A 14,101-nucleotide genomic window follows, 5' to 3' on the forward strand; every position below is an offset into this window, starting at 1 on the left:
TTTGACCATTAAATGAATTAAATCACATAAAAGGGCATCAGTTGGTGGAATTGTAATGAATTATAATAAGGTTAAATTGGTAAAAATATTATTAATGTTATATTAGTTAAAACCAAAGTTAAAAATCATCTTATTTCTATCATCCTTGGCTAAAAATACAAGAAAAAGAAAAGAGAAAAGAATAGCTAAGGTTTGGCACTTGCAAGCTTTGATTTAGGTATGTTTTTGTTTCGGTTTTTGATAATTTCTACATTTTTGTAATCGTTGCTTTGTATACTATCAAGCCCATGCCTCAATTTCTGATTTTTATGATGATTTTGAAATGTTCCATGGATTAATTCATGAGCTTTATGGTGTTATATGGTGAAATATGAAATTTTGATGTTGGGTTTGTATGTTCTGTCCTTGGATTTTTGATGATTTTGAGTAAAATAGGTTAAATTATGAAATTTGTAAATTTAGGGACTAAAATGTGAAATAAATGAAATGTGTGGACTTGAATAAGAGCTATGAATATTCAGCCAAGCATGAGTATGTGCAAATTATGTGTATTTTGTGATTTTGTGAATTAGGGACTAAATTGTCAAAATGTGAAAATGTGAGGGCTAGTTTGCAAAATTCCCTAAATGTATGTTTGTGGATTGAATTGAATGACTTGGTGAATAAAAGGGTTAATTTTGAATATATATAGATCTAGAAAAGAGGAATTCAGATTTAGACCGAGGAAAGTTAAAGATAATCTAGTATACGATTCAAATCAACAATTCTGAGTACGAGGTAAGTTCGTACGTGATAAGTGATGTTACAAGTATATTTTTGATGCTTTGATTATACATAAATTGTGTATATTTTTTATTATGGATTGAATACGATGATAAATCAACTGCATTTGGCACTAAGTGTGCAATTCAAAATAGCTTTGGCTATATATAGCACTAAGTGTGCGAAATGGAATAGCTTTGGCTATATGAGGCACTAAGTGTCCGATACTGAGGTAGCTTTGGCTATTTGAGATGGCACTAAATGTGCGAGAGAATTTTAGCTTCGCCTAGCTTGTTATCCAGGAACTTGTTTAGAAATACTGTAATGAAAGGAACATAGTAGTTTGTCGCTAGGTAATTGAAAAAATAGGATCATCCGGTTCCCATAGAACCTATCATTAAAATACCCCTAGAGGGAGATAGGGATAAGTGGAGTGAAAAGGATTTTCAATTGGAACCGAGAAAAGCACTTCAAAGAAGGTTTCACAGCAGTCCCTTAGGCCTCGGTCTTCGGGGCATTTCACTCATATCTATTTTGATGCCTAGTGGTTTTAGAACAAGAGCGGATTTTCGTCGCTTAGGGGTCATCCCTTATTGAATTGGAATAAGGGTCGTATCGCTTTGAAGTTTTTCTGTTTGGAATCGTCTTAGGTCTAATTCCTATTACTTTGGCTGGATTATTCGTAACCGCATATTTACAATACTAACGTGGTGATCAGTTGGACCGTTGATTAATTAACATACCTTTTTTAGATTAATTAACATACCTTTTTTTGATTGACTCTTTAATTCTTAAATTTTTTAATTTCAATTTATTTAATAATTTTAATTTAATAATTTAATCCAAGGAGGTCAAATTCGAATTGCTGTTCAATTTTTTTTCAGTTTGGTGTAATTTTCGACACCATTTATCAGGGCTACTGGAGCTTGGGTCCCTTTCTTGGGCGGGGCATCAAGTACATGTATCTTTACCGATAAACCAATTTCTAATTGCTGTAGTAGACCCTAAAGAGATCTCACTTCCTTATGAATTTATCTTGAATCATGATCTTTTAGCTTAACTTTATCCAGTTTTGCCGAGGGAGCAACCTCATTTTTTACCTTGAATTGGTCAAAATATGCGGAATTTCTTACTTTTTGTGGAGGATTAGATCTAGTGACTGGGGTTCTATGGTTGAATGATATTGCACACCATCATTTAGCTATTGCAATTCTTTTCCAAATAGCGGGTCACATATATAAGACCAACTTGGGCATTGGCATAGCCTAAAAGATATTTTAGAGGCAATTGGGTCGTTGCGATTACTGGTTGGGTGTCTAATTGTCTAGGCAGTAATGAGAGTGTCTTGTACCTGAACCAGTGGATCACTATTTCTACGTAATGGGGAAGAGGACAGAAACATGCCATTGAAAGACTCTACTGAGACAAAGATGGGCTGTCAAGAACGTAAAAGAGGTAGGATGGGCGATTGGTCAGATCTAGTATGGATCATACATGGATGGTAGTTGGAGTCGGCGGCTCCTCTAGGTTCCCCCATCTGGGATCCCTGGGGAAGAGGATCAAGTTGGCCTTTGCGAACAGCTTGATGCACTATCTCTCTTCAACCCTTGAGCGAAATGCGGAGTGAATTCTTAGAGCGTGGAAAGACTTCAGAAAAAGTTAATGTATTTGAATGGGAAGTAAGAATGAAAATGAATAAATACGGGAAGGTTCAGGTATGTACGGTACCTATGTGGTAGATGATATTATGTACACGAAGTTCGTGGATTGGTATAAACATATGAATTGTGTTGGCATAGAATTGATAGATGAATTGAGATCTAATAAGTGTTTATGTGTTGATCTTTTATTTTTTATAAGCTGTTGATAATATTTAGAACGAGCTTACTAAGCTTTTGAAAGCTTACTTTGTGTTTGTTTGCATTGTTTTATAGATATCAAAGCTGCTGTGAGCTCGGGGATCATCGAGGATCGTCACCACACTATCAAATCTCATTTTGGTACCTTTTGAAATTGTATATAGTAAAGTATGACATGTATAGGCTAGAAGTACTTTGGATAGGTTTTGTAATGTCTATATTTAGCTATGTGATATGGCTTGATATGGTTGTGTTTATGTTTTTGATTTTCATATATGAAATGTGATGCAAGATGATCTATTTGATGTGTTTATGAATGGCTAAGAGAAATGGTAAGTTTGGCAAGTTTTGGTATGAGATTTGGTCATGAGTTTAGACATTATGAAGCCATATGTTTGATATGATTTGGTCTTCTGCTTTGGTGCAATTGAGTTGAGATTATGAGCATGTAAATGGTTGATAATGTTATGGCATGGATGATGTATGGTTTGGTATAGAAATTGGCTGAAGTTGTTGTGTATATACGCTTGGTTTGGTGCTTGTAGGTTTGACCCAATTGGGGTGGCAAATTGGCTATTTAAATGGCTTATTTTTTTCCACACGACTAAAGACACGGGCATGTGTCTCAGCCGTATGTGACACACGGTCACATTACACGGCCGTTTGTCCCCAGGGTATCCTACGAATTAAAGTTAGTATACCCTCCAATTTTGACACGGCCTAGACACACGGGCGTGCCTAATGCCATGTGAGGCACACAGCCTATTCACACGGGCATGTGACCCTTGAAAAGTTGAAAATTTTTCTAAGTTCTAAAACTTTCATATGTTATCGATTTAGTCCCGAATGTATGATTTTGACTTTGTATGCTCAATTTAAGTTCATATTGATTATGAATGATTTATAATTATTGAAATGAGATGATATTTGATATATGTTTGTTCTTAACTGAGTTACAAGTCTGGTAATGCCTCTTAACCTATCCCGACGACGGTTAAGTTTTAGAGGTGTTACTCGTTTCTTGCTGCACTAAAGTGGTACAACTACAAGAACAACGTGAACTATCACGTCACAAAATCTCGTTCGGAGAAATTCGAGAGAAAGTGCACAATGTGCGATGAGAGGAGCAAATGGAAAATTATGACATTTTTTGAAAGAAGACAAACTTTTGGATGATAAAGAAGTATATTGGTCCACATACATGTGTTGCAGTAAGTGCACAATGCGATCACCTGATATTTGACATAATGTGACCTGATCGAGGTCTTCGTTTTTGCCAATAGTGTAACTTTAACTTGTACTTTATAGGTGTAAGTCAGGATCATCCAAGGCTAGACTCCAATGTGATGTCTGATATAATTCTACGTATGGTGAAAGTGAGTCCTAGGATTCTCATCTCGGTGTTGATTGTCAACATTCATAGTTAGTATGATTACACATCATCGTACTAAAAGGCAAGTGTTACAAAAAAAAGGTTATAAATAATTTGTATTACGGTTTGGACAGTCTTATATTGATTTGTGGCACTAGTGTCAAGTATTGGATCGGTACGTACCAGGTTCTCTAACTGATCTGGAAATTCTCCCAGCGTACTTTGGCAATTCTTTAGTCCATGGGAAAAAAGTATTCCACTGATTCTTTTGGACCTTCAATGTAACACCCTACGCTCGACCCGTTTGCTAGATTCGGATATGGAGCGTCATAATGGACCTGTATTTAGTTCTGTTAACTTAATTATTATAAAACGGTCCAAAAAAAACTATTAATAATGAAATTAAAAATAGTAACCTTTAAAACAAAAGAAGTAAGCCATTAAATGTTTTGTTTCTTACAGTTCCAATTCTTAACCAGACTATTTGTTTAAAAAGAAATTCTTGAAACTTTTCCTAAGGACTATCTGTCCTAAAAATCCAGATTCTATGTATGCTATCTGGATTTGCTACTATAGATCCTGATTCGAAACCTCCATCAGTACCCTATTCTTATGTGTATGACTTGATCTATCGAAAATCCTTGGTTTCAATCCCATCTGGGTTGGTCCCTCTTCTGAGCCCTCGAACATCCTCACAAGTTTTTCGAACATAAGCACACTATCATAAGTACAAATGAACTTAATGAGTTCCTTTATCACATCATAATTAAACCCTACCGTACAAGGGTAAAAAATAAAAAATAAACTTAAAATAAATTTAACTCCTTGATTGCTCAAGGCGAGTATTTCTTTACCAGGATGTCGGACTCCATCCGACCTTTTGAGCTACGCAGCTCACGTTGAAACCTTCATTTACCCGAACTCCCCATTCGAACCAAAATCCAAAAACCTTTCCACTTTTGTGAGTTCTATCTTTATTCCTTTTCTTTCATTCTTCCTTTCCTTCTTCCTTTCCTACACCTAACGTGCAGGGTTTTTACCAGCCTTCACTTTACTTGGTTATATGCCTATTTTCACATATTGTACCTCTATGGTATCACTTTTTACGTTTCCACCTAAGGGTCCGTAGGACATACCTTTATTGGCAGACTTCCATGGTTGAACCATCCTTTGGTGGACTCCCTTTTACCATATGCTAGTCCTGAGGGTCCTTTTGACATGCCCATATCGTGTTGTCTATCAGCATAACTCACCATTCTAGGGAACCCGTTCACATTTCTTCCCTTTCTTGGAAATTTGTTGGACTCATACGTAAAAGTCGATCGGATTTGTTGAACCTATAGGCTAACATTTATATGGCTATACGAGCCTGCCATATTACTTGTTCATTTACTCCCTACGAGGCTATCTTGGTGGCAGTATACTAGCACTAGACTTTCGTCATAGAGGAATAGTCTTGATAGACATACTGTCTCTTGGATAGTATCTTTATCGTGGGAGTAAGACTCCCTTCCCTTTTCATGAGATTCACTTCCCGGGTACAACTTCTTTTAGCACTTCTTGCTGGATCTTTTTCTTGAATCCTTGCTTGTGATCCTTGGACATTTTCCCTTCTTATGTTTCCATACTTAGGCTAGCTTCCACACAGTCTTTTTCTTTACCTAATTCTTGTTGAGTCTTCGTCCCTACCTTATTGGCTAGCCCTACTACACTCATGATTTTGGCAGATACCTCATAATCCGCTTGCCATACTTATGCTTTCCTTAACACTCGTTCACCTGTGTAATTTCCCATTCTTGGCGCATAGGCCTACAATACTCATTTGAGGTTCTAGTGTACTTTTCGCATTTATTCCCTAACGAGATCTATGAGATGTCATAACAGAGCTATAGTCTTATACCTTCTTACCTCATTCCTCACGAACTTGCGGACTCACCAGTGTTTATTGTCTCGATGAATTATCTCTAATCCGTGCTTACTGTCTCGACAGACTATCTTTGATTTGTGTTTATTGTCTCAGTAGACTTTATCTCTGTGGGTTCCATGGAGTATTTCATCCATGGTCTTACACCGATCCACTATCCTGGCATACTAACTTATGATGTTATATAGTATTTTATCCATGGTCTTACTTATCATACTTGACTGCTATAACAACTTTCATCTATGGTCTTACACTGTATACCTCAAACCATATACTTTACTGCCATGGCGTTTTTCATCTATGGTCTTAGACCATTAACATTACTATGTACCATGCTCCCATGACATCTTTCATCCATGTTCTTACGTTACATATCATGTATCTAGACTGTCATAACTTCTTTCATTTATGGTCTTATGTCATATATCATCGCCATGGTGTCACCCCGAAGGACCAGTCGATACCCCCGTCGTGGTAAATACTATTCCACTATTTCATTTCTCGAATCCTCCTCTCATCACCTCCTTTACACCACCTAATCTTAATGCTTGAACACTATAGTGTTCCCTCCGCAAGATCTGAAGTCTCGCCCAAGGTGGTAACTAGAAGTTCACTTCCTATTTTCCATTATAACTTCGTCTATCCCTTTAGGGTTTACCCACAATTATGCAATGTATGTGCATATTTTCATGCTTCATATTCCATGCTTATGAAACCATGACATGCTTAAACAACATAGATCATAATAACAAGTTCAGAGTTTGGAACTCATTTGAATCCTTATAGTTTCCATTACTTATCCCTTTTTCTCGAGCTTAGGAGCTTCATCCTCTAGACAGTAGCTTAGAACCAAAAATAACTATGAGTTATACTCCACATTTTTAACTTAAACCCATTTCTAGAAATATGCAAAACCCTCAAAATAGTTCTAATGTTTATCAACTTTACCTTACGTACATAAAAGAGTTAAGATCCTTGCTAGTTTGTTTGTTTCCTTACTTTCTTAGCTTCTTCCTCATGATGTTTGCTCCATGCAGAACCTCCATGGCTATTCATTCTTTGAACTATTGAAGAAGATAAAGACAGGAGAATTTGGACAATGTCGAGAATAAAATCATCATTGGGAGCCATCTTCTAGCTATTTATAGCCTTTTTCGCGTTGTTACCACCCTCATGTGAGTTGTGCATCACTAATCATCATGTCTCCTATTATGGAATTGGTGGGTTTTGATAAACCGTAATATATACATATTTTTATGCCATGCTTAACACATTTCATGGATGATTTTCCCTTAGAATTGGTGAATTCAATGCTCCTAATGCTTTAATTTCATGTTTTATACTTAGGAGAGCATAGGAGAGCGAAATGAACGAGAAATGGGCCAAAAACGGAAAAAATGGGCCAAAGTACAAAATCAACATGGCTTGGACTTCCTTACATGGGCAGACCACACTGCCGTGTCAATTTGGCAGATTCGAAGCACGATTCACACGGGCGTGTCCCTGCCGAGCCCAAGTTGAGTCCAATTCGGAAAAGGCTAATTTTGAGGGTTTTTAAGCATTCTAAAGCCTATAAATACGCCTTAAAGGAAGAGAAAAGGGGGGCATGGAAAGGAAGGAAAGAATTACTCGAAGAAAGCTGATTGATCCATTTTAGAAGTCGGAGTCACCATCAAGACTGAAGATTTCCCCTTAATTTCCCCTCAGGAGTTTTGGGTTTTCTTTATGATTTGTATTCATTATTCTTTTGAGATGTTTTGTTTTTTAGTTATGAACTAAATCCCCTAAATACATAAGGGGAATGAAACCTAAGATGAATATTGTTATTATTTTCTGAATTGTATGATAAATATTTAACTTGTTCTTAATTCTTGTTTTGATATCCCAGGATACTAATTCAAGATAAGCTCTTATTTAGAGGAGGAATACACCCTGTCTAAGAGCACATTTGTCATAATTAAGCGGAGTTGTTTGCGCGCCTATAAGGTGACAAGATTTTGCCGGATTAAGGTGAAACCTAATAAGGGGATCCATAGATCGAGTTAATGCAACCCTAGAGTGTTAATTAGAGAAAAGTCTCAATTATTCAATCTTGGGATTAGACGTTATTAGTCTTGAATAGGGATAATAACATAACTTAGGGATCACTACGGAACAAGTTTAATGAATAAATCGTCCGATTCAGAGCCAGAATAACAAGTACAGTCTAGGTGGATTTTTCCTTAGGTATTTTCTTAATTCAATCGTTTTCCAAAAGTAACCCCCCAATTCGATTCTCTGTGAATTCATAGATTAGTTAATTAGTTAGTTAAAACAAAACCCCTTTATTCTTAGGCTAGATAATAAAAAGACAGTCATTACTAGTACTTTTAGTTCCTTTGGGTTCGACAATACGGTCTTGCTAAAACTATACTACTGTTCGATAGGTACACTTGCCTGCATCGCGATAATAGTTAGTTTCAAGAACAATTAATTATAAATATTTAAAACTTACCTGTCACGAAAATCGCGATTAAGTTTTTGGAGCCGTTGCCGAGGTACTAAGATATTAGGAACGCTCAATTTTTATTACTTTAGCCATTTATTTTTCTTGCAATTTAATTTAATTATTATTATTATTATTTATTAATTTACTTTTTCTTTCTCTTGGCAGGTTTTTATAGTTTATGACTGGAAGAAACCGTCAGGACCATTACTTTTTGACGAAGAAATCGATCGCATAATTCGCAGAAACCAAAGAGAAATAAGATGAACCTTAAGATACACAGAGAACGAGTAAGAGGACAATACTCAACCCCCCAACCGAAGAGATGGCTGAAAACCAAGACAATCAGCTACCTCCTGTAATTGTGGTTAATCAAAATCCTGCTCCACGCACTATGTATGATTATGCTAAACCTTCTTTAACAGGAACTGAATCGAGTATAGTTAGACCTGCTGTAGCTGCAAATAATTTTGAACTAAAACCTAACACTATTCAAATGATACAACAATTTGTTCAATTTGATGGTTTGTAGGATGAGGATCCCAACGCTCACTTAGCAAACTTCTTAGAACTATGCGATACATTTAAAATTAATGGTGTTTCTGGTGATGCCATTCGTCTTCATTTATTCCCTTTTTCATTGATAAACAAAGCTAAATAGTGGTCTCATTACCCTGAAGGTCAATCACTACTTGGGAACAAATGATCAAAAACTTTCTATTAAAATATTTCCTGCCGGCTAAAATGGTCAAATTACGTAATGATATCTCTTCGTTTCTGCAGATGGACTTCGAAACTCTTTACGATGCATGAGAGAGATACAAGGACTTGCTAAGAAGGTGCCCTCACCATGGGTTACCGCTTTGGCTTCAGGTTCAAACGTTCCATAATGGCCTGAATCCTTCGACTCGGCAAATGGTTGACGTAGCTGCTGGCAGAACCATCAATAATAAAACACCTGAAGATGCTTATGAGTTTATAAAGGAGATGTCACTGAATAACTATCAGTGGCAAGTCATAAGGACAAAACCAACGAAAATAGCCGATGTTTATAACGTCGATTCGGTCACCATGATCTCTAATCAGGTAGAACTCTTGAATAAGAAAATTGATGGTTTTTTTAGTTTTTCACAGGTTCACCCAGTAATGCAGTACGAAGCAAGTGGAGGTGAATCAAGCAATTCGGAATACCAACCTTATGGCCACAACATGGATAACGAGCAATTAAATTACATGGGTAATAATTCTCGATCTCAAAACAATCCATATAGTAACACTTACAATGCAGGTTAGAGAAACCACCCAAATTTCTTATGGGGAGGCCAAGGAAATCAAAGACCACCTCCAAGCTACCAACAACCACCCTACCAACAGGAAAAGAAGTCGAACCTTGAAGAGATGCTCTCAAAGTTTATATCGGTGTCAGAAACTCGTTTCCAGAACACTGAGACAACACTTAAAAATCAACAAGCGTCAATCCAAGGGCTCTAAACTCAGATAGGCCAGCTTTCCAAACTAATCTCTGAACGACCATAAGGTAGCTTGCCAAGTAATACTGAACCCAACCTAAGGGAACATCTTAACGCGATTAATGTTCAAGATGAAGAAGGATTCGTTGAGCCTGAGCAGAACCGAGGCAAGAAACTATGGTAAGAAGAGGCTAAGGTGAGGTAGGTCATAATAAAAACAAATCAGTGAATGTCGAATATAAACCTCATGCGCCATACCCCAACGCGACTAGGAAAGACCGCTCAGATGAACAATTTGGTAAATTCCTTAAACTCTTAAAAAATTACACATTAACTTGTCGTTTATTGAAGCTCTATCACGATGCCAAACGCAATGAAATTTTTAAAGGAGCTTTTAACAAATAAGTGGAAGTTGGACGAGGCGTCGCATGTGGAGCTAAACGTAGTTTGTTAGCTATTCTGCAAAATAAGCTATCGAACAAATTAAAAGATCCAGAGAGTTTTACAATTCCTTGCTTAATTGGTAGTTTAGATGTGAATAATGCAATAGCTGATTTAGGGGCTAGTATTAACGTCATGCCCTACAAAATGTTCATACAATTAGGTCTTGGGAAACCCAAACAGACTAGGATGAGCATTCAATTAGCAGATAAAACTATAAGATTTCCTAGGGGTATTATTGAAGATGTGCTAGTTAAAATCGATAAATTTATATTTCTCGTGGACTTCATTGTTCTAGACATAGAAGAGGATAGCAACACTCCTTTAATTCTAGGAAGGCCTTTTTTAGCAACTGCTAAAACGATCATTAATGTTGGCACAGGTGAACTCACACTCCGTGTGGGAGACGAAACAATCACCCTTCAAGCTCGCAATTCTGGCAACACATCAGAAATTGAAGGTGATCGTTTAACCCATTCTTCTAAAACTAACAATATGGTGCAACCTACTTTGCAGGAAATGAGTCTGAAGGAAGAACATGAGTCATTCTCAAGCAATGGTAGAGGACCTATTCATGAAGAACGAAGGCTAAAAATCGAGGAGCTAGATGAATGGCAAACGCATAAACCAAGAACGCATGACAAACCAGAACTACGCCAGAACAAGCTCAACACCTTCCCACATCAACTTAAGGTTGGAGATAAAGTCTTATTAGATGCCACAGATCCTCACATCAACTACCACACCGAATGAAGAAATCCCTCTTACGGTACTTGGCATTTTCCCATTCGGTACAGTTGAGGTAAGTTATCCCAAGTTCGACACTTTTAAGGTAAACAACACCCGTCTAAAACCTTATTTTGATGAGAATGATAGTAGGAATGAGGAGTATAAACTCCTTGAACCACCATGACCACCAATGGAGAGGTAAGTCGAGCTTAGACTATGAATAAGTGGTTCTCGAGAGGCAACTTGAGCACTAATTGTATTAACTTCTTTAAAATTTAGTCTTCCACACCTAACTTACTAATGGAGCTCTTGAATACAGGTTTTCCATAGAGACACGGCGAAGCACACAGGCGTGCTTAGGGCTGTGTGAAAATAGGGCAACGATTTCCCCAAACACGGGCTACAATAAAATGCCATGGCCATGCGACATGGCCATGGTTGAACCTGCCAAAACAATACGGGCATGCGACACGCCCGTGTGGAAGAATCGTGGGTGAACCTGTTAAAACAGCACGGGCATGCGACACGCCCATGTCTAGCACCCGTGGTCGAACCTGTTAGATTGACACGGGTGTGGGCCTAGATACACGGGTGTGGGAGAAACGAACAACGCCAGACACGACCGTGTGCACCCACACGCCCAAGGAACACGGGCGTGTACTAAATGTCAAACGTGCCCAAACTCAAAATTCGCGAATCACACGGGCTGAAATTGGGGAACATGGGCGTGTTACCTGGCCGTGTGCCCCAAAATCTATAAATAGGCTGTACTATTCATTGTCTTCTTCACCCAAAAACCCTAACCCTAGCCACTGCAAGTCCACACGCCCTCCCAGCCACGCCCGTGCTCCGCTTCCAACTTCATTCCTAACGCTTATTCTTCTATTTTTTAGTGTTTGTTCACTCTTTTACCTTTAACTCCACACATTTTTAATGCTATGATCTTCATGTATCTCACACTATGCTATCATTCAAGTTTCATTTATTTTAAGATTAGTTATCATTTATTCCCAATGACATATTTTTTATGAAACTTTCATGCCTTACTCACCTATTCTAAATCAATATTCATAGTTTTCAATTGTTTTTTGTTATTTACCATTACAACTCATGCCATGTGCTAAATTTATGCTTTGTACATTTCCATTAAATTCCTGGCCATTTTTACTCATATCACTATGCTAGTGCCACAAAAGTATGCCATTGAACTTATTGTTTTAGTTAGTTTTAGTAGTTGTGGTTGAAATTATGATTTTACTTTTATGTTCTTTTAGTTGAATTCTCAATGTATGATTACCTATGGATTATTTGGAGATATTGTCGATAGAGATTATAAGTTGAGAAAGATTTATTTTGATTATAAGTTGAGGATTTTGCATGAGGACAAGAAAATGCTTAAGTGTGGGGGTATTTGATAAACCGTAATATATACATATTTTTACCCAATGCTTAACGCATTTTATGGATGATTTTCCCTTAGAATTGGTGCATTTGATGCTCCTAATGCTTTAATTTCATGTTTTATACTTAGAAGAGCATAGCAGAGCGAAAGGAACGAGAAACGGGCGAAAATCAGAGAAAATGGGTCAAAGTACAAAATCAACACGGCCTGGACCACGGGCAGACCACACGACCGTGTCAATTTGGCAGATTCGAAGCACGATTCAAACGGACGTGTCACACGGGCATGTCCCTGCCAAGCCCAAGTTGAGTCCAATTCGGAAAAGGCTAATTTTGAGGGATTTTAGGCATTCTAAAGCCTATAAATACGCCTTAAAGAAAGAGAAAAAGGGGGGCACGGAGAGGAAGGAAGGAATTACTCGAAGGAAGCCGATTGATCCATCTCAGAAGCCAGAGTCACCATCAAGACTGAAGATCTCCCCTCAATTTCCCCTCAGGAGTTTTGGGTTTTCTTTATGTTTTGTATTTGTTATTCTTCTGACATGCTTTCCTTTTTAGTTATGAACTAAATCCCCTAAATACCTAAGGGGAATGTAACCTAAGACGAATCTTGTTATTATTTTCTGAATTGTATGATAAATATTTAACTTGTTCTTAATTATGTGTTCTTAATTCTTATTTTGATATCCCAGGATACTGATTCAAGATAAGCTCTTATTCAGAGGAGGAACAGACTCTATTTAAGAGTACATTTGTCATAATTAAACGGAGTTGTTTGCACGCCTAGACATAGGGTGACAAGATTTTGCCAGATTAGGGTGAAACCTAATAAGGGGATCCATTTATCGAGTTAATGCAACCCTAGAGTGTTAATTAGAGAAAAGTCTCAATTATTCAATCTAAGGATTAGACATTATTAGTCTTAAATAGGGATAATAACATAACTTAGGAATCTCTACAGAGCAAGTTAAATGAATAAATCATCCGATTCGGAGCCAGAATAACAAGTACAGTCTAGTAAACCGGGTGTTACAACTCCACCCCTTTAAAAAGAAATTTAATCTTTGAAATTTGAAGTCACACCAATTCCGGTGGTAGACTTAGTAAACCCTTCTTTATTCTTACCTTTTTAGGGTTCGCTAAACATTCATCCATTACCCTTACCAATCCTTTTAACTTGGATTCCCTTTATACATTTTATTTTCCTTTTCGACTTCACTCAAATTACGGATTCCTTAAACACTTAATGACATATAGATTTCCACTCCTCGGTGAATACCTAGTAATTACACTACTGGGTATCTTCAGTCCTCTGGCGTCTCCTCACTTTCTTAATTTTTTGGACGTTCCATCGCGAACATCACCTGTTTACCAACCTTTCACTTTATCAGTGGCGGATGCTTCCGAAAATACTAAATTTCCTTATGCTCTCTCACTCTCCACCTTATAGATCCTATTGACGAATCTTAATTGTTAGTTCATTAGTGAATTTTAATCCTTCCACTATGCACTCTGATCTATAACGCTTTCCCCCATCTTCTAGTTTTGATGGATGTTCGAAGGTAAGCACCGTTTGACTTAGAAATCACTTTATTCCTTGAAAAAATGCCTCAAGATTTCTAAGCTCGTTCACACTCTAACCTTACCCTCTCAATGGGT

At 37.4% G+C, this 14,101-nt stretch overlaps 1 non-coding gene across 1 annotated transcript; it reads right to left on the bottom strand.

Moving 5' to 3' along the window:
• Positions 1-9,152: 9,152 nt before the first annotated feature.
• Positions 9,153-9,259, bottom strand: LOC128279595 (small nucleolar RNA R71). The gene has a single exon (XR_008269796.1). It is a non-coding gene; the product is annotated as a small nucleolar RNA R71 (small nucleolar RNA).
• Positions 9,260-14,101: the final 4,842 nt, after the last annotated feature.

This window comes from Gossypium arboreum, chromosome 8, assembly GCF_025698485.1.
Source record: "Gossypium arboreum isolate Shixiya-1 chromosome 8, ASM2569848v2, whole genome shotgun sequence".
Classification (NCBI taxonomy): Eukaryota; Viridiplantae; Streptophyta; class Magnoliopsida; order Malvales; family Malvaceae; genus Gossypium; species Gossypium arboreum.